The sequence below is a fragment of the Muntiacus reevesi genome, chromosome 14, assembly GCF_963930625.1.
Source record: "Muntiacus reevesi chromosome 14, mMunRee1.1, whole genome shotgun sequence".
NCBI classification, from domain to species: Eukaryota; Metazoa; Chordata; class Mammalia; order Artiodactyla; family Cervidae; genus Muntiacus; species Muntiacus reevesi.
The window spans coordinates 44,508,294-44,530,261 of record NC_089262.1 but is presented as its reverse complement, the minus strand read 5'-3'; positions in this window follow the sequence as shown (position 1 = coordinate 44,530,261).

Genomic DNA, 21,968 nt, shown 5'->3' with positions numbered 1-21,968 from the left:
TTGTTTTTGCTTTGGCTCCATCCCTTCATTCTTTCTGGAATTATTTCTCCACTGATCTCCAGTAGCATATTGGGCACCTACCAACCTGGGGAGTTCCTCTTTCAGTGTCCTATCCTTTTGCCTTTTCATATTTTTCATGGGGTTCTCAAGGCAAGAATACTGAAGTGGTTTGCCATTCCCTTCTCCAGTGGACCACATTCTGTCAGACCTCTCCACCATGACCCGACCGTCTTGGGTGGGCCCACACGGCATGGCTTAGTTCCATTGAGTTAGACAAGACTGTGGTCCTGTGATCAGATTGACCTGTCGTCTGTGATTATGGTTTCAGCGTGTCTGCCCTCTGATGCCCTCTTGTAACACTTACAGTCTTACTTGATTTCTCTTACCTCGGACGTGGGGTATCTTTTCACGGCTGCTCCAGCAAAGTGCAGCCACTGCTCCTTACCTTGGACGAGGGGTATCTCCTCACGGCCGCCCCTCCTGACCTTGAACGTGGAAGAGCTACTCTCGGCCCTCCTGCGCCCGCGCAGCCGCTGCTCCTTGGACGTCTGGCTGCTCCTCTCAGCTGCCGCCCCTGACCTTGGGAGTAGGGTAGCTCCTCTCAGCCGTGCTTCTGTGCGGTCCGTCGCAGCCTGCTCAAAGGCTCCATTTGGTTCTAACTTGGCTTTCTATAATTATCATCTAACTAGACGTCAAAAGTTCTTTGAACAAGTGGATGAATGAATGGAATTGAGACCCAGCAAAGGTTAAGCACCTTGTCCAAGGTGACAGAGTTCACAATATATCAGACTTATTTCCATACAGTCCAGCAGGTCTTCTGTCAGTCCCAACAAAGAACAAGAATGTTCTTGTTGTGAACCAGACTTGGCACTGGTTTTCTCTTGGCTAGCTAAGGGTTAAAAAAAAATCCCAGCTGTATTTAATTGGCTCTAGAAGCAGGAATTCTATGCATTTTAAATCAAGAGGTCCTGGATCCCAACAGCTGGAAAGTTTCTTGTGGTTGGAAGGACCGAATCTGAGTGAACATTCTGTAATATCTTATTTCACCTTAGAAAATAGAGGCTAGGTTATGGAGGGTTGGCCATGGTTGAAATTGTTTCCGTTCTACTATGGTCAGAGCTAAGCGGGCATATTTACCATTTTCCCAATAATATAAAGAGCAAAGTTTGCCCCGCCACCAACAATCTTCCAAGTGTTGCAGATTTAAGGGTCTATTAGAATCAAAATTAAGGAAATATCAACAGCATTCTGTGGCTAAAAACCCATCTTTCTTTCTCTGAAAACATCATTTAGAGGTTGGGAATAACTCCAGAGAGAATAAATGACATGTAACTAGGATGCTCGTCTGTCAGTATCTGACTGGGGTAAAGACTAGCCTGGAAAAGAGACTTTGAGCTTCGCCTCACAGATGGGCAGTGTGAACAATGAACAAAAGCTGTGATTCAGCACAACAAGCTCAACTGCTGTCAGAAGACTTGGTGGGGCAGGTGATGTGCCTGCTCGAGCTTTGTTTTCTTCATATGAAAATGATCGTAACAATACTCCCCTCACAGAACTGCTGTGATGAGGGTTATTAGGAGAAGGCATTTGGGCGTGCTAAGTTGCTCCAGTAGTGTCTGATTCTGTGTGATCCTGTGGACTGTAACCTGCCAGGCTCCTCTGTCCATGGGATTCTCCAGACCGGAATACTGGAGTGAGTTGCCATGCCTTCCTCCAGGGAATCTTCCAGACTCAGGGATCGAGTCTCTTATGTCTCCTGCATTGGCAGGTGGGTTCTTTAACTCTGGCACCACCTGAGAAGCCCTATTAGGAGAATAGTTTTATGTTAATAATAATAGCTAAAATTTTTCTGTGTGTATGCTCAATCATGTGTGAGTCTTTGCAACCCCTCGGACAGTAGCCCACCAGGCTCCTCTGTCCACGGGATTCTCCAGGGAAGAATACTGGACTGGGTTGCCATGCCCTCCTCCAGAGAATCTTCCTGACCCAGGGATCGAACCTCTGTCTCCTGTGTCTCTTACACTGCAGGTGGACTCTTTACCCACTGAACCATCGGAGAAGTCCACTAGCACTTACTATATGCTAAGGCATTTTTCTGAGTACTTTTTTTTTAATACTGACTTATCTCAGAAGCAACTCGGGCAAATTATCCTTTATCCTTTCAGATTTTATTCTTTATTAAGAATAAACCTCTGGAAATTAATTTTACTTACCTCAGAGTTGTTGCAAAGGTAAAATAAGTCAATCTAGGAATATACTTACTCAGGTATACAACCCATGGTAAGTCCTCAAAGAGGGTTAGCTATTCGGTTTCATTATGTTATACTGCCTAGTGGTAATTAACAATATAATATTGAGTTCCCATGAATATTGCCTGAATGAGGAGGGAGAAGAAGTGGACAATTAGGATTTTGGTGACTGTGGGAAATTTCCATTTTGTCCCTCCATATAGACTCTCCCCCTTGCTCTGTTCCCAGGGAGGCTGAGATATATGGGCTACATCAAGAGGTTCCCTCACCCTCCGACTTCTGGTTAGCTCAGCTGATGCAGAGCCTGAGCAAAGAGGGAGGAGGGGGAAAAAAAAGGGAGGAGGGTGGGAGGAGAGTGAGGTCAGGGCATTCATTCCCTGCTTCTTCCCTATGGGGTTCCTGTGGGTCATCTGGCTGCAATCCCTGCTATGACCCTGCTATGACATAGCTTTTTCTCTGGGGCTCTACATAGGACACACTCCCTTAGCCCATTCAGGCCTAAGGATGGTAAGTTCCCTTTGTAGCTAGCTGAGAGCACGTCACTATCACTTGTGGTTTCCCTGTATTCTGCTCACACTTTGGAAACAGTCCCCTTGTCACACTTCTTGAATTGCCCAAGCAAGGCCCATATAGTCTTCCTGGGTACTGTCTCTTGTGTTCATGCCTTTCCTGTGCTAACATCCAATAGAGGTAGCAAACACTACTTCAGAGGAATAAGTTCAATCATTTCCAAATTGGTCCCCCTGATGTGTTTCTTTTTACACATTTGTACTTCTTCTACTCCCTTCCCATCTCACTCACACTGGAGGACTGTGACCCTGTTCAGATTTTTCTACACAAGGCAGTGGAAGCACAGGGCTTGAGGACTCTGGAGTGTGGGTAAAAGCGTGTTGGATAAATTTGGGCTAAACAGTGTGAGGCCAGGAAGGTACTAGTAGACTGGAAGAAGATTAAAGAGATCCAGGGATTAGTGATCTGCACAAGACTGAAGTTCAGGTGATCAGGGAGTGAAGAGAAGAGATAGCTGAAAATACAAGAAGTCCTGTCTGAGGGTGAGATAGTAGGTTAACAGGGTTAGAGTAATTATAAGAGATGACAAGAGCCACAGTGTGTGGTGGGATTAGGTGGGCTAAGTGGAACAAATGTGTCAGCAACTGTATTTGAGGAGTTCCAGGAAATGGAAGGCAAGGTGAAGGATGAATTGCCCATGTGGTCATTTGAAATCAACAAGGATGGAGTCACTAGCACCAGACAGGTGCTAGAAGGACAATGTGCTGGGTACTGAAGATGTCAGTGAAACCTGGGAGTGAACCAGGAGGTTAATAGATGACAGTAATAGAAGGGACAGTTATGTGACACACATCTCAAAGGAGTAACTCAAGGGCAGTTATTCCCATTTGTGAATGTCAATGCCTCTAGGCCCTAAGGAAGATTTATGGGAGAATAAACAACCTCCTGTATAGTTTGACTCATAGCAGAAAATAGATGGCACACTTACTAATATTTTGGGTAAAACATTTTAGGACAGTGGGAAATTAGGGTAAGAGATGAAGGATTTCCACTTGGAGAGGAAAGAGATCATGACAAACATGTTTATTTAAATGTTGACCTAAATCTCTACAAATCTCAAAAATTCTTTCACATAATTTTACCTTCCCAATAGAAATGTTTTCATACTCATTTTTTAGCATTTGTGTAATATGTTCTTCCTTTAAATACTGTAGTTTTGCAAGAATTTCCTGGTTTAACAATAAATGAGTCCTGCAAAATTACACAATCCATTTCTCATAGTTTGCTTGAGAAATGAGAAGAAAAGAACAAAAGATCTAGGATATGAGATTAGTTTCTACTTGATTTACTGTAAAATACAATTTGCCATTTCATTTGGTGTTTTATCTCTAGAATCAATTTTAAACTTTTTGCAAAGAAAAAACTGAAAATAAGAGGAATATTTAAATAATACAAATACATTTCTTGAGGCCGACAAAATTCTTTATGGTCACTTTTTGTCTCTAGCTGTTCAAATTTTGCTTCTGACAGAGAAGCCAAAAGTTACTTTAGTTTTGCACTTAGAGAGGGCAGGATCCTATTTCAGGCTATATGGCACGTGCCTATTTCTCCCATCATCCACTTTCTCTTCTTTCCTATTTCCCCTGGATTTATCACTGGACTACAACCACCCAGAATAAAGATAGTATTTCCCAGCCTTGGTTGGAGCTAGGCTTGACCACGTACCTAAGTTTCAGCCCATCTGAGGTATTTGAATCCGTTGATGAACAAAGTTCACTATTCAGGTTGCTATGAATTCCACAGAATTTGCCTTGATGGATAGGAGCACAGAAATTAGCATCTTTTTCTATACACATTCAGGTGTATCATGTGGGAGCATCGCCTAACCTCTTGCTGTTGTTGTTTAGTTGCTAGATCTTGTCCAACTCTTTTGCAACCCCATGGACTGTAGCCACCAGGCTCCTCTGTTCATGGGGTTTCCCAGGCAAGAATACTGGAGTAGGTTGCCATTTCCATCTTCAGGGGATCTTCCCCACCCAGGAATCAAACACACCTCTCCTGCATTGCAGGTGGATTCTTTACTGCTGAGCCAACAGGGAAGTCTTAACTTTACTACCATCTGTAGAATGAGAATAATATATCTACCTCATGGGGTGATTGTGAAGATAGGGGGATAAAATGATAATGAAAAACAGTATTTAACTGGGCACTTTCCATGTGTCAGGATCTAGGTACATATATTCCATATCACACATTTAATAAACACCAGCACAAGGCTCCCAGCCTCCTACTCCTACTGTGAACACTGCTGCCCTAGACTCCAAAATAAGTCTACATGCATCTCGGACCCAGGGCTCTTCCCCACGGCACACGGGTCAGAATTCACAGGGACTTTAGTCTCATGGTACAATCTGAGTGAAAGCAACAATTCTGTGTTCAAAATAGTTCTTTCCCTACCCTTGACCCTGATATATTGTAGTTAAGCCAAATAACGTGAGTCACCCCCAATTGTTCTTGTCTCTCATGCAAAGGAAGGAGGGAAGAAAATGTGCCAGATATTCCTTGCAATTTTGTTTAAGTTCCCTGGATATGTCTAGGCATGTCTGAACCTCAGGGTGAACAGTCTCCACTTGAGACGTATTCACCCTCTCCCCACCCCACCCCTGCCGCAAACACTGTGCACATCACTCCCAAAAATGGAGATTTGGGATACTAATATCTCTTGACATGTTGCTGTGGTACAGTTGTCACCTTTGGGGGACAAGAGGGTCTCTGAACCCAGGAGAGTTTGCCCCCCCCAACTTGTGGGCTGGAATCAAAGAAAGCCAGTCAAGAATCACATCAAAAGACTAAGAGCCACTACCCTCAGCAATATGGGCCCAGGTCATTTCATCCTGTGGGTCAGATCCAACATTATTATTGAGAAGCTGATAAAACCAGTGGGATGTGTCAGTAATCATTACATAATGGCTTTCCTAGTGGCTGAGTGGTAAATTTGCCTGCCAGTGCAGGAGATGAAAGTTTAACCCCTGGGCGGGGAAGGTCCCCTGGAGAAGGAAATGACACAACCCACTCCTGTATCCTTGCCTGGAGAATCTCCATGGACAGAGGAGGCTGGTGAGCTATAGTCCAAGTGGTCGCAAAGAGTTGGATGCGACTTAGCAACTTAAACAAAAACTGTCAAAGAGCAAATGACTTACATTCTGATCTCTCTTGGTGGTGACCGGAGGCAGCTTAGATCTTAGGGATGGTTTTGTCCCCACAAGATGCCCTGGGCCTACTAGCTCGCATACCAAATCCTGGCCCAGCGAGCCACAAAATCCAAAGCAGGGGAAGAGGTGCGGCTGCATTGCTGGCCTTTTACTGCGGTGCTGCTGCGGAGAGTGGCCAGTGGGATGGTGGGCATGCCACTTGGCCCTAGCCGCTCAGTCTGCCAGGGATCATCAGCCAACGCTAGGTTTTCAGAAGGAAGCCTGGGGTACTTGGTGGCACACGGGTCACTTGGGGTGTCAGGAGAAATGGCTAAAGAGAGATTTAACACTTTTGTGAGGAAGCAAATGAAGCTTCTATTAGAAGACATTCGTTGGTCAGTATTCTAGTTTTCTGCAAGTTTAAAATGTGCGACTATATGGTGTCTTGTGTAAGTGTGCTGTATGTGTGTAGTGTAGAGTGTGTATGTGTGCATGTGTGTGAATATATGTGTCTGTGAGCCTGTATACAGAACAGTGCATTTCCACCCCTTATCCCGGGGAAATGGAATGACAGTTTCTATAAAACTAAACTTGCAGGGACCTTTGCCATGGGTTTTCTGAGACAATCACTATTTCAAATATTTGGGTCAGAACATACTTTCTGAATTGGATAACGGGATATGCGTTCTCAATGTTTAATGTCATGTGTTATTAAGATGTTTCATCAACTATCCAGTTTTCTCTAAAATACTCATCAGTGTCCCACCCCCAGTCTCCAAAAGTATCATTTAAAGTTTATCAAAAATCATATTTTTACCCTCCTCAAAATGTTTTTATTGCGGTTTTCTCGTGCATTCAACTTTGATTCTGGAAACACTGTCCTTTTTTCTGTTTGCCACAGATGTTTTGAAATGATTTTTTTTTTTTTTTTAAGTGAGATTAGGGTTAAGGATGTTGGAACACCAAGAAAGAATGGAGAGGAAGACTAGACTTCAAAAATATATAAACATATACATTACCATATGTAATAGAGGCAGTCAGTGGGAACTTGCCGTGTGACTCAGGAAATTCAAATTAGACTCTGTGACAACCTAGAGGGGTGGGAGGGGATGGATGGGACATATATACCTATGGCTAATACATGTTGATATATGGTGGAAACCAACACAATATTGTAAACTATCCTTCAATTAAAAATAAATTTCTTAAGAAAGAAAACACACACACACACACATATATAAACACTTTTGCTTTGCAACTGTTACATACGGAGGTTAACTAAAAAGCCACCTCTAACTTTGTAGGGCTGATCCTCAGCATAAGTCTGTTAGGTGGTTGTTCTCACCAGATAGTTTGTAACCATAAAACAACAGCCTTAGAATTGTTCACATTCCTTTGCTACTCAAAGTGAAGTTCAAGGCCTGGAAGCCCTGGCAACAATTGGGGGCTTGTTAGGAATGCAGCTGGAATCAAGTTTGCTGGGAGAAATATCAACAACCTCAAATATGTAGATGACACCACCCTTATGGCAGAAAGTGAAGAGGAACTAAAGAGCCTCTTGATGAAAGTGAAAGAAGAGAGTGAAAAAGCTGGCTTAAAACAACGTTCAAAAATCTAAGATCATGGCATCTGGCCCGATCACTTCATGGCAAAGGGAGAAATGATGGAAATAGTGAGAAGCTTTATTTTGGGGGGCTCCAAAATCACTGCAGATGGTGACTGCAGCAATGAAATTGAAAGATGTTTGCTCCTTGGAAGAAAAGCTATGACAAACCTAGACAGTATATTAAAGAGCAGAGACATTACTTTACATTACTCATGAAACTATGAACCATGCCATGTAGGGCCATCCAAGACAGATGGGTCATGGTGGAGAGTTCTGACAAAACATGCTCCACTGGAGAAGTCAATGGCAAACCACTTCAATATTCTTCCCTTGAGAACTCCAAGAACAGCATGAAAAGGCAAAAAAACATGACACTGAACGATGAACTCCCCAGGTTGGTAGGTGCCCGAAATGCTACTGGAGAAAAGTGGAGAAATAACACCAGAAAGAATGAAGAGATGGAGCCAAAGCCAAAACAACACCCAGTTGTGGATGTGACTGTGACGGAAGTAAAGTTTGATGCTGTAAAGAACAATATTGCATAGGAACTTGGAATGTTAGATCCATGAATCAAGGTAAATTGGAAGTGGTCAAACAGTTGCCATGGCAAGAGTGAAATTCAATATTTTAGGAATCAGTGAACTAAAATGGACTGGAATGGGTGAATTTAACTCAGATGACCATTATATCTACTACTGTGGGCAAGAATCTCTGAGAAGAAATGGAGTAGCAATCATAACCAACAAAGGAGTCCGAAATGAAGTACTTGGATGTAATCTCAAAAATGACAGAATGATCTCTGTTCATTTCCAAGGCAATCCATTCAATATCACAGTAATCCCAACCAGTAATTGGGAATATATCCCAACCAGTAATGCTGAAGAGGCTGAAGTTGAACAGTTCTACGAGGACCCACAAGACCTTTTAGGACTAACACCCAAAAAAGATGTCCTTTTCACTATAGGGGACTGGAATACAAAAGTAAGGAGTCAAGAGATACCTGGAGTAACAGGCAAATCTGGCCTTGTACAAATGTACAAAATGAAGCAAGGCAAAGGCTAACAGAGTTTTGCCAACAGAATGAACTGGTCATAGCAAACACCCTCTTACAACACAAGAGAAGAGTCTACACATGGACATCACCAGATGGTCAACATCGAAATCAGATTGATTATATTCTTTGCAGCCAAAGATGGAGAAGCTCTATACAGTCAGCAAAAACAAGACCAGGAGGTGACTGTAGCTCAGATCACGAACCCCTTATTGCAAAGTTCAGATTTAAATTAAAGAAAGTAGGGAAAAGCACTAGACCATTCAGGTATAACCTAAATCAAATCCCTTACAATTATACAGTGGAAATGACAAATAGATTCAAGGGATTAGATTTGATAGACAGAGTGTCTGAAGAACTATGGACAGAGGTTAATGACATTGTAAAGGAGGCAGTGATCAAGATCACCCCCAAGAGAAAGAAATGCAAAAAGGCAAAAGGGATGTCTAAGGAGGCCTTGTAAACAGTTGAGAAAAGAAGAGAAATGAGAGCCAAAATAGAAAAGGAAAGATACCCATTTGAATGCAGAGTTCCAAAGAATAGCAAGGAGAGATAAGAAAGCCTTCCTCATTGATCAATGCAAAGAGAGGAAAACAGTAGAATGGGAAAGGCTAGAGATCTCTTCAAGAAAATTAGTGATACCAAGGGAACATTTCATGCAAAGATGGGCACAATAAAGGACGGAAATGGTATGGACCTAACAGAAGCAGAAGATATTAAGAAAAGGTAGCAAGAACAAACAGGAGAACTATACAAAAAAGATCTTCATGACCCAAATAACCATGATGGTATGATCACTCACCTAGAGCCAGACATCCTAGAATGTAAAGTCAAGTGGGACTTAGGAAGCATAACTATGAACAAAGCTAGTGGAGGTGATGGAATTCCAGTTGAGCTATTTCAAATCCTGAAAGATGATGCTGTGAAAGTGCTGCACTCAATATGCCAGCACATTTGGAAAACTCAGCAGTGGCCACAGGACTGGAAAAGTTCAGTTTTCATTCCAATCCCAAAGAAAGGCAATGCCAAAAAATGTTTGAACTACTGCACAATTGCACTCATCTCACACGCTAGCAAAGTAATCCTCAAAATTCTCCAAGCCAGGCTTCAACGATATGTGAACCTTGAACTTTCAGATGTTCAAGCTGGATTTAGAAAAGGCAGAGGAACCAGAGATCAAATTACCAACATCTATTGGATCCTTGAAAAAGCAAGAGAGTTCCAGAAAAACATCTATTTCTGCTTAATTGAATATGTCAAAGTCTTTGACTATGTGGATCACAACAAACTGTGGAAAATTCTTCAAGAGATGTGAACACCAGACCACCTGACTTGCTTTCTGAGAAATCTGTATGCAGGTCTAGAAGCAACAGTTAGAACTGGGCATGGAACAATAGACTGGTTCCAAATAGGGAAAGGAGTACATCAAGGTTGTATATTTTCACTCTGCTTAATTAACATATGCATAGTGTGTCATGCGATATGATACATGAAGCACAAGCTGTAATCAAAATTTCTAAGAGAAATATCAATAACCTCAGATATGCAGTTGACACCACCCTTATGGCAGAACTCAAAGAAGAACTAAAGAGTCTCTTGATAAAAATGAAAGAGGAAAGTGAAAAAGTTGGCTTAAAAGTCAACATTCAGAAAACTAAGATCTGGTCCCATCACTTTGTGGCAAATAGATGGGAAAGCAATGGAAATAGTGACAGACTATATTTTGGGGGGGCTCCAAAATCACTGCAGATGGTGACTGCAGCCATAAAATTAAAAGATGTTTGTTCCTTGGAAGCAAAGCTATGACCAACCTAGATAGTATATTAAAAAGCAGAGGCAGTACCTTGCCAACAAAGGCCCATCTAGTCAAGGCTATGGTTTTTCCAGTAGTCATGTATGGATGTAAGAGTAGGACTATAAAGAAAGTTGAGCACCAAAGAATTGATGCTTTTGAACTGTGATGTTGGAGAAGACTCTTGAGAGTCCCTTGGACTACAAGGAGATCCAACCAGTCCATCCTAAAGGAAATCAGTCCTGATTTCTTTTGGCCACCTGATGTGAAGAACTGACTCAGGGTGGAAAAGACCCTGATGCTGGCGAAGATTGAAGGCAGGAGAAGAAGGAGATGACAGAGGATGAGATGGTTGGATGGCATCACTGACTCAGTGGACTTGAGTTTACGCAAGCTCCTGGAGTTGGTGATGAACTGAGAAACCTGGTGTGCAGCTGTCTATGGCATCGCAAAGAGTCGGACATGACTGAGCTACTGAACTGAACTGACATTACTTTGCTGAAAAAGGTCCATCTAGTCAAAGCTATGGTTTTGCCAGTAGTCAGGTATGGATGTGAGAGTTTGACCTTAAAGAAGGCTGAGTGCCGAAGAATTGATGCTTTTGAACCGTGGTGTTGAAGGAGACTCTTGAGAGACTCTTAGACTGTAAGATCAAACCAGTAAATCCTAAAGGAAATCAGTCCTGAATATTCACTGGAAGGACTGATGCTGAAGCAGAAGCTCCAATACTTTGGCTACCTGATGCAAAGAACTGACTCCTTAGAAAAGACCCTGATGCTGGGAAAGATTGAAGGCAGGAGGAGAAAGGGACCACAGAGGATGAGATGGTTGGATGGCATCACGGACTCAATGGACATGAGTTTGAACATGCTCTGGGAGTTAGTGATGGACAGGGAAGCCTGGTGTGCTGCAGTCCATGGGGTCTCAGAGTGGACCACGACTAAGCAACTGTACTGAATTGAACTAGGAATGCAGAAGCCCAGGCCCTGACTCTTCTCCACTAAGAAGGATCTACATTTCAACAGGATTCCCAGGTGGCCTAATGCAGAACAGCACCGGAGAAGCACTAGTGTAGAGATTATCCCACTTCACAGGTGTGGAAACTGGCGTCCAGAAATGGTGAGGAATGTATCCTAGACTTCTTCCTTTGTGGTAAGTCTGCAAAGATGACTTTATTTCCCTGCAACTGAACCTGGATTTTGAGCCCAGATTTCTGTCCTGTAGAAGAAATATTATGCTTGCCAGTCAGGATAACTTGGCAGTTGTGGATGTTTTCAGTCTTGTGGGTTGGGAAGCTCCCTGGAGGAAGGCATTAAGAAACCCCATGGACAGAGGAGCCTGGTGGGCTCCTCTTTTCTCCTAACCTCCTGCACAAGGGTGATCGTCAGCTCTGGAATTAGAGAGCCAGTGTAGGACTGCCAGGGACAACTGTATTGTTTGCTCCTCACAAGGTACCTGGAACCAGAGGCAAATGAGGCTGAAATACCTTCTTTGTGCTCACTCTCCAGGTTACAGTCCTTGGTGGGGGCAGTTCTGTATGCAAGAAGAGGTGTCTTTTACTAATTCACACAAAATCTCCTGGACAGGACAGCTTAGCAGAGGCCCTGGGTCAGGGCTATTTAACTCATGGTGATCCCCAGTAGAGAAGAGCATGTACAGAGAGAAACCTCATCTCCCCGTGTCAGCTGAACGGTCCTGCAGGGACCGACTGACTATAATCAGAAAAGCTGAGATGGCTGTGAAAAATTCAGCCAGAGAGCAGTTTTATGATCTTAGGTTCTGGAGAGCTTGTAGATATGAAAGAATGCAAGTTCCTCTCTGGGTTTTTGCATTTCTTTGCTTAAGATACATACATGTCTTTTTCAAGGAACTTTAATTAACCAATAATCCAAAGTGTGAATCTCAATCTCTTTGAGCAGATCGAAGGATTAGGAAATTTATAACTTGACCTTAGAGGGTAGAGGTCATTTTCTTAAAGTTGTGATGTCTATGAGGTAGCAACTACAAGTAGGATAAGATATATCCCACCAGAGTCTCATGCCCCCAGCCAGGTCATCTAATTCAAAGGCAAGTAAACTGAGAAAGTTATCCCTAAATATAGTGTGGGGAGGTACAGTAGTCTCCTTAGTGGAAACAGGGAGGTTTGGAATTGCATATAAAAATGTTTAAGGATACCAAGCAATAATATTGATGTTTTGTATTAATGCATACAAATGCTGATAATGTTTAGGAGCTGGGCTTATTAGAATAAAAGGTCAGCCTTATAACTCCAATTTGAAATTTATAATTGAGTAATTAATTTTAATGTATTCTTTTTTCTTAATATATATATTTTATTGAACTATAGTTGACTGACAGTGTTAGTGTATTACTTCTGCACTTGATCTTAGCCAAAAGTCTAAGACGTGATAATATATTATTTTTAAGTAAAAATCTTACTGTTCTGTTTTCTCTTGGGAAGATAGAAAATTGAAGTGGAAATAAAGTGGAAAGTTTGTTAAGTGGAAATAAACATATTAAAATATAACATCACTTGAAATATTGAGTGTGTTTAGCTTCATAAAGGGAACCAAACAAGCAAAGTTCTCCCCAAAAGCAATGACCTGAATAATATTTGCAAGACCAGCAAACTTTATTCACAAACTGCACTTAAAAACTAAAGGTAGGACCAAGTTTTAAAATGTGAAACCTTAATAAATCAGTTGCTAATTTAAAAACAACAAAGCAAACCTCAGAACAGTTGCCTCTGCAAAACCACAGTTACAGGCATGCTGCTGCTGCTGCTGCTAAGTCGCTTCGGTCATGTCTGACCCTGTTCAACCCCATAGACAGCAGCCCACCAGTCTCCTCTGTCCCTGGGATTCTCCAGGCAAGAATACTGGAGTGGGTTGCCATTTCCTTCTCCAATGCATGAGACTGAAAAGTGCAAGTGAAGTCGCTCAGTCGTGCCTGACACTTTGCGACCGTAGCCTACCAGACTCCACTGTCCACGGGATTTTCCAGACAAGAGTACTGGAGTGGGTTGCCATTTCCTTCTCCTACGGGCATGAGAGCTGGCCTTCATTGGTAAGGTCCTTAGTTCAGTTGGGTGTAAGGCCACACACCCTGACCCCACAAGATACTTCCTGAGAGAGCTTGCAGTGCTCTCCATGGTCAGGATGGGGTAGGGTGGGGTTTCCTACAGCTGCCGGTTGCCCATGTCCCCAGACACTACATTCAGTCTTTCTTATCCTACCACTCAGCCACCATGGTGGTCAAGAGCCTCTTTATGGTGCAGCATCTTCTCTGTGGACCAGCATCTCCTGAACTACATCTGGGCAGAAAGACCCAGCCCCTCTCTGTCCTGGTACCCTCCTGTCCTGGGTTTCTTTCCCCCACCTTCACTGCAGGGTTTTTACTCAGGAGAAGCGAGGGTTCTCACCACCTTTCTCATGGAGCCACACACATGGCTCACCCTTTACGTCTTCTCCCCTCATTGGGAAGCTTCTCCCTCAGAAAGGCAGAAATCTAGCTTTTCATCTGACCTCTTCCATTCCATTCCTCTAGTCCCACTAGAGGGTATAATGCTTTATACCCTCTTCTTCAGGTTCTGGGTAGTGACAGACTATATTTTCCAAAATGGCCACAACAACCCTTTCACTTCACAGGCTTGTCTCCCATATTCAGGTGAGAGAAGGCTCCAGATCCCTCTAGTTTACTCCTCTGAGTTAGAAAACAGAAGCAGTAAAGGCAAAAGTGGACATGTTGTCCAGAGGGGAGAGGAAGCAAGGACATGACATGCTGGATGCTTATCAGTTCATTCAGTCATTCATTCAACAAACCACTGGCAGAGAGTATGAAATTGCATCCTTGGAACAAACAGTAACAACAGTCTTGCACTACCACGTGCTAGGCTCTGTTCTGAACACTGTACGCATATAACATTAAATCTTCACAACAATCCTGTGAAGTGGATGTTGTCATGAATCCATCTTACTGATGAAAAGACTTAGGTATAGAGTGATTTAGCAAGCTCCCACACCGAGTAAGCAATGAAGCTGGGATTCAAACCCCGCTAAGAACAGGGTCTTGCCAGGAGGCATCAAAAGACAAGTTGTACTCGCTCACTTGCTCAGCAAGCACCTGCTGTTGCTAAGTTCTGGGGGGATAAGGATGACCTGAAGCCAGTCCCTGCCTTCCTGAAGCTTACAGAATGGTGGGGGAAACTGATACTGAAACAGGCACTAAAATACAGGGTGATAAGTTGTGGGGATTCTAAACCCAGCTCTTGGAGACCAGGCAAGGCTTTTCAGGGAAGAGGGGAAGAATAAATGGAACTCTGAAGGAGGCATGCAGCTGGCTTAACAGGTGGGGTAGATGGAGAGGAGGAAAAGCCACATCCGTAGCCTGACAGAGCAGCACGGCCGTGGCTGCAGAGGGAGGCGAGGTGAGAACAGTCCAGAACCCAGGTGCTCTTTAAGGCGATTAGACACGTGAAGTCCTAACCCCAGTAGAAGGCCGCTGAGGGGCCTGGCTTTAGGTAGGGAAATAGTGTTGCCGGAGGAAGTAGTAAAGCACTAGCGACAGACCTTGGCGGGCTTCACAGAGACAAAGGCTCTCTCCTTGACCGACTCAAGGCGGACTCCTGATCCTTCTTCTCCGCTGGGCCTCAGCCTTGGCCTAAAAAACCTGAACAGACACGGACATGCTGGGGGAAGGGATAGTTAGGGAGTTTGGGATCGACATGTACACCCGGCTATATTTAAAACGGTGTACATCAACATGTAGACAGACCTACTGTGTAGCACAGGGAACTCTGCTCAGTGTTTTGTGGCAGCCTGGATGGGAGGGGAGTTTGGGGGAGAATGGATACATATATATATATGGCTGAGTCCTTGAAACTATCACAACATTGTTAATCAGCCAAACTTCGATCTAAAATGAACAGTTAAAAAAAAATTTCTAAGAGCTCAAGGCCACACTCCCAGGATGATTCTCGCTGCCCTTAAAGTACTTGCCTGAGGAAACTCAAGAGTTTACTGTCTGTTCCAGCTAGCCCCTGAGACTGACCTCTGACCACCCTTTCTTAGAGCATTTACTGGAAAGGGATTGCCATTGTGATCCTTTCCTCTGCCCCTTTGAGATACACACGTGTCTCCTACAACTCACGAGTGTCTTTCTCAAGGACCTGGAAGGAATCTTACAGTGTGATCACCAGGAAGAACAGGGCCTCCGTCCCTCAGTCTGTGTGGGAGGACAGAATTCTAACCCTGATATAACTGTCAGCTAACAGACTCTGCTGGTCTAATGGCATCCACAGCAACCACGCATCTGTGATCTTTCATTTCCCTGATTCTACTGAGCAGCCCCCCCTCCTCCCCACCCAGTCATTCTGCCATTAAAACACTTAGTCACTTCTGTACAAATTGAAGTTAAGTTCAGTTAACTCTGGATTCTTCTCCTTATTATGATAGTATATCACTGACTAAAATCTGCCCTTTCCACTTTAACTAGAATCCGGCTTTGGTTATCTTTAACAATAGTTCAGCTCCAAACCAGATGCAAAACCAACAAACTCACTGGGCAGGATTATTTCAGCTTGTGTTTAGCCACATACAGAGTATCTGTTTGCACAATCCCCAAGGCCTGATGCACAGAGGCCCGTGCACACTGGGCCATTCACAAAGCTCGTCTGATCTTCTGGGCCTGACATGGTCAGTTATACCTCCATGTAGAACAAGAAACCGCTGACTCACAGAAAACAGAGCACATTTATAAACAGGAAGCTGAGTGTGTGACCACAGACATTCAGCATCTGACAGCAATTGCTGAACGTGGCAAAAAAAAAAAAAAAAAAAGTTTTAATTAAAAAAAAAATCTGTGCCACTAAATTAGAATTCTCTGGTTCATGGAAATACAATCCTACTATTGATCATTTATTCAAGACTTAAATATGGCAAGTTCTTATTTGGTCAGCCTAAGCTGGTGAGTCAGGCAGCCTGCAAATATTGATTGAATCTCTTGGAGTGTGTGGTTTTCCCATTTTTCATTCTCCTCCCTTCCCAGGCAGAGCAAAAATGCTCCTTGATGAAGTTCTCATGGCCCGTACAGAAGGGATTTGTTTTCCTTTTGACTCTGAAGCCTGCACTGCAGGTTCTGTGAGCAATGTCTCCACCGGGGGCGGGAGGAGGGGGACCAGAAAGGATGCACAAATACTGGCACTTAAAACCTGCTGTGCAGTGACACCCACAAAGCATCGAGTGGCTGGTGCTGAAGTGAAGACGTGCTGGGAGCCACCAGAACAGAATATGTCAGAGGACTTGTTCTTTCTCTATTTAAGCAGCAGAGGAGCTACTCATTTTCCCTCTCATTCGTGGTGGGGTTGGTTTCGAGCAAATTGACCCAAGAAGCCTGAATTCAGTGGCCAAGGAAAGAGCTAGGTGATGATCCCACAAAGTCTTCCAGGAATTGGTAGCATTGCCACATTTGTCCTCAGGGAAAAGGTACCCGAGTGACATTTGGAATCTCTGCACTTCCTGTCTGGAATATCGTGCTCTGGATACTAATAGATCTGTATCCGCTACGTGTGAAGTTATACAGAGTAGCTAAGGTCTTTATGTGCACAGTGTGGTTTAATCTGCACAATAGCCTTAGGAGAGAAGTACTGGCAGCCCCATTGGGTGAATCAGTAATAACAGCTCTGGGGAACCAGTGAATGGCCAGGAGTTGAGATTCTGGCTCAGGTGTGCCTGGTTTCAAGAGCGTAGCCATTTGTCTAACTTCGTGTTAAAGTTTTAGAGTAGGATGTGTCCCTTACTTTATATTTATAATAGTTAGAAGTACTGATCTTCAAGTATTAGCTACAAAGAAAACATTTGTTTGGTTTTCAGCTTCCCACAGAGCAGAAAACATTGCATCTTTATTATTTACAAAGAAAATGCTCTTAGAATTTATAAGTAGTAGTGATGTGTCCTGGTGACTTTGTGATAAAGAATTCACCTGCCATTGCAGGAGATGCAGTTTCGAACCCTGGGTAAGGAAATCCCCTGCAGAAGGAAATGGCATCCACTCCAGTATTCTTGCTGAGAATTCCCATGGATAGAGGGGCCTGGAGGGCAACAGTCCATGGGAGTCACAAAGAGTTTGACATGACTTAGCGACTGAGCATGCAAAAAAAAAAAAGAAAAGAAAAGCACATTCAAGTACCTTGGACAACCTGTAAATATTGATATTTATAATAACTAGCATTTATGGAGTATTTTTTTTACAGCATTAATTTCCATTTTTATTTCATGAAAGCAGAACAAGAACTTAAAGACATTTGTGAAATAATCTGAGTACAGATTCTCTCTGGAGTCTTCCAATGTTTTTCCAAATCTTTTACTATTATTTTTCCCAGGTTTAATTTAATTGTTTTTGTTTTATTTTAATTTTAATTGGAGGCTAATTACTTTACAATATTGTAGTGGTTTTTGCCATACACTGACATGAATCAGTCACGGGTGTACATGTGTTCCCTATCCTGAACCCCCCTCCCAGCTCCCTCCCCATCCCATCCCTCAGGGTCATCCCAGTGCACCAGTCCTGAGCACCCTGTCTCATGCATCAACCTGGACTGGCGATCTGTTTCACATATGATAATATACATGCCTCAATGTTATTCTCTCAAATCATCTCACTCTCGCCTTCTCCCACAGAGTCCAAAAGACTGTTCTATACATCTGTGTCTCTTTTGCTATCTCGAATATAGGGTCATCATTACCATCTTTCTAAATTCCATATATATGTGTTAGTATACTGTATTGGTGTTTTTCTTTCTGACTTACTTCACTCCATATAATAGGCTCCAGTTTCATCCACCTCATTAGAACTGATTCAAATGTAGTCTTTTTAATGGCTGAGTAATATCCCATTGCGTATATGTACCACAGCTTTCTTATCCATTCATCTGCCAATGGACATCAAGGTTGCTTCCATGTCCTGGCTATTATTATGGAGTATATATTCTGTGCTGAATAGTACACTCTTTTGTTAGCTCCATTTTAAAGATGAGGAGTCTTGAGGCTCAGAAAGGCTAGGTAGGATTTTAATGCAAGCATGCTGACTCCAGAGACCCTGCTCTCAATCATTTGCTATACTGGGAAAGAGCTATTTCTGGAACTGGGGTTACATTTATATAAGGAACAAGCTACTACTTCCTCACTTCATTAAAGCCTGAAGAAAGGGTTCCTTGAGCAATGACAATGACTACAGACTTAGACTGGAGATGCCAGAAACAGACACTGAACCAAGTCCTTCTATAAGTGACCATAAGGAAGTGCTCCCATAATGAGTCCAGTAAAAAGTAGAGGAAACATGAGATAAAGGAAGAGTGAAAAAGCTGGCTTAAAACTCAACATTCTAAAAACGAAGATCATGGCATCCGGTCCCATCACTTCATGGCAAATAGATGGGGAAATAATGGAAACAGTGAGAGACTTTATTTTCTTGGGCTCCAAATTACCTGCAGATGGTGAGTGAAGGTATGAAATTAAAAGATGCTTGCTCCTTGGAAGAAAAGCTATGACAAACCTATACAGCATATTAAAAAACAGAGACATTACTTTGCCAACAAAGGTCTGTCTAGTCAAAGCTATGGTTTTTCCATGTATGGATGTGAGAGTTGAACCATAAAGAAACCTGAGTGCTGAAGAATTGATACGTTTGAACTGTGGTGTTGGAGAAAACTCTTGAGAGTCCCTTGGACTGCAAGGAGATCCAGCCAGTCAACCCTAAAGGAAATCAACCTTGAGTATTCATTGGAAAGACTGATGCTAAAGCTGAAACTCCAATACTTTGGCCACCTGATGTGAAGAACTAACTCATTGCAAAAGACCCTGATGCTGAAAAAAATTGAAGGCAGGAGCAGAAGGGGACAACCAAAGATGAGATGGTTGGATGGCATCACCAACTCAGTGGACATGAATTTGCGCAAGCTTCAGGAGTTGGTGATGGACAGGGAAACCTGATGTGCTACAGTCCATGAAGTCTCAAAGAGTTGGACATGACTGAGCAACTGAACTGAACTGAACCCATAGCAAGTCCAGTAAAAAGTAGGGTAAACAGGAGAGAAAGGAAGAGATAGCCTAGCAAAGGTGTGATATCAGGGCGATATAAGTCCTGAAGAGGGGACCCTCTTCGGAACTGGAGTAGGATGCTATGGGATGTGTGCAGATGGAGCTCCTTGGGGGTTGTGCCAACTACTTACTATAAGTCTAGTTCTGCTGAGTCATAACAAACTCCATCTCCCAGAAACAGTATAAAAGTCTCTCTCCTATCAATTCAGTTCAGTTCAGTCACTCAGTCGTGTCCGACTCTTTGCGACCCCATGAATCACAGCACACCAGGCCTCCCTGTCCATCACAAACTCCTGGAGTTTACTCAAACTCATGCCCATCGAGTCGGTGATGCCATCCAGCCATCTCATCCTCTGTCGTCCCCTTCTCCTCCTGCCCCCAATCCCTCCCAGCATCAGGGTCTTTTCCAATGAGTCAACTCTTTGCATGAGGTGGCCAAAGTACTGGAGTTTCAGCTTCAGCATCAGTCCTTCCAATGAACACCTAGGACTGATCTCCTTTAGGATGGACTGATGGGATCTCCTTGCTGTCTCCTATAAACAAAGCCTAAAGATGAGCACTCTGGGACCATAGTGGGCTATAGCAGTTGGCAAGCCACACCCCCATCAATGCGGGTCCACTGTCTACTTTCAAGAATTGATTTTATATTTCTAAATAGTTGACAAAACCATTTTCCCAAAAAAATGTACAATTTTGTGACATGAAAATTGTATTATTCAATGTCAGTGTCCATAAGTAAAGTGGTATTGGAACTTATATTGAAACATACTGGAATTCATTTACTATATATTATCTGTGGTCATTTTCACTCTAACATGGCATTGTTGACTAATTGTGACAAAGAGCTTAGGTCTGCAAAGCTGAAAATATTTACCATCTGGCCCTCTACAGAAGAAAATTTCTACAGTATCAAGGAATCAGGATTCTTCTATTTTGTTGCTTTGTCATCCTCAATATGTGTTAGTACCTCATGGCCTGAGATGGCTGCTAAAGTTCCAGCCATTGTTTCTGCCTTCCAGGAAGTACAAAAAAGAACAGACAGAGGAGAGTTCATTTTTTCCCTGTAAGGAAACTTCTGAGAATTGCACTCTTCATTTCTACTTTGTCTAGCCAGAAGTTATTCTCCTTACCTTGCTGCTGCTACTGCTGCTAAGTCGCTTCAGTCGTGTCCGACTCTGTGCGACCCCATAGACAGCAGCCCATCAGGCTCTGCCATCCCTGGGATTCTCCAGGCAAGAACACTGGAGTTGGCTGCCATTTCCTTCTCCAATGCATGAAAGTGAAAAGTGAAAGTGAGGTCACTCAGTCGTGTCCGACTCTTCGTGACCCCAAGGACTGCAGCCGACCAGGCTCCTCTGCCCATGGGATTTTCTAGACAAGAGTACTGGAGTGGGTTGCCATTGCCTTCTCCTCTCCTCACCTTACCTAGCTATAAAACGTTATTCCAATATGCTATGAGACCAGCAAAAAAGGTGGTATTCCATTTTGAAGAAACTTTGTGTCAGGCATGATTGGCAATTTTGCCTAATATAGTTAAGGCAGTTTTGAAACAATTTAAGAATTTCAGAGTAGCATATAATTATGTAAAGCACACACACACAAAAAAAAACACCAAATTGCTCTTTTTTACACTTAAATAATATTTCTTCTCTCATTCTCAATATTCATTTCTCTCAGGCCTTAATAAGATTAGCAAACTAGATAAGTACTCTATTTTCCTTTCTTCTAGCCAGCTCTTATTCCTGAAAGAATGAATTCTTCTCAGAAACTTTTTTTTATTTATTGTGAAATTCATATGTTCCCAGAAAAGAAAATGTGAGGGCTCTTTGGGGAAATGACTGAAACCAAGTCTAGTGCAGAAAACATACAAGAGGAGTCTACAGCATCTTTTCAAAGCAGAAAGTAAGCAAGGACCTCTGGGGCAACAAGAAAGGAATCCAGGAGCCACCTTGATGTGTTCCCACTGACAAGAGAGGGAATAATTTTAGCATCAATAAGAAGATCTGGAAGAAAAATTCTGTAAAACAATTATCCTTCAAATAAAAAATTTTAAAAAAAGAACATCTGAAGCAGACTAAAATACATCAAGTAAGTCTAAATCTATGAGTTCACAATGAAAAACATACACATTTGTCACCTTTGTAGGTTCTAATAATAAAAAGGGAAGCAACTCATTATTTTGAAAGCTTTACAGTAAAGAAATCAGGCATTTACTTTCCCTTTCCTATATTAATTATTCCTTAAGTAACCAAAAAATTTATAAATGAAAGTTTCTCTGTATAGAACTATTTCAGCTAATAAACAAAACAAGAATAATGGGAAGCATCACTACGAACAAAGCTAGTGGAGGTGATGGAATTCCAGTTGAACTATTTCAAATCCTAAAAGATGATGCTGTGAAAGTGCTATACTCAATATGCCAGCACATTTGGAAAACTCAGCAGTGGCCACAGGACTGGAAAATGTCTGTTTTC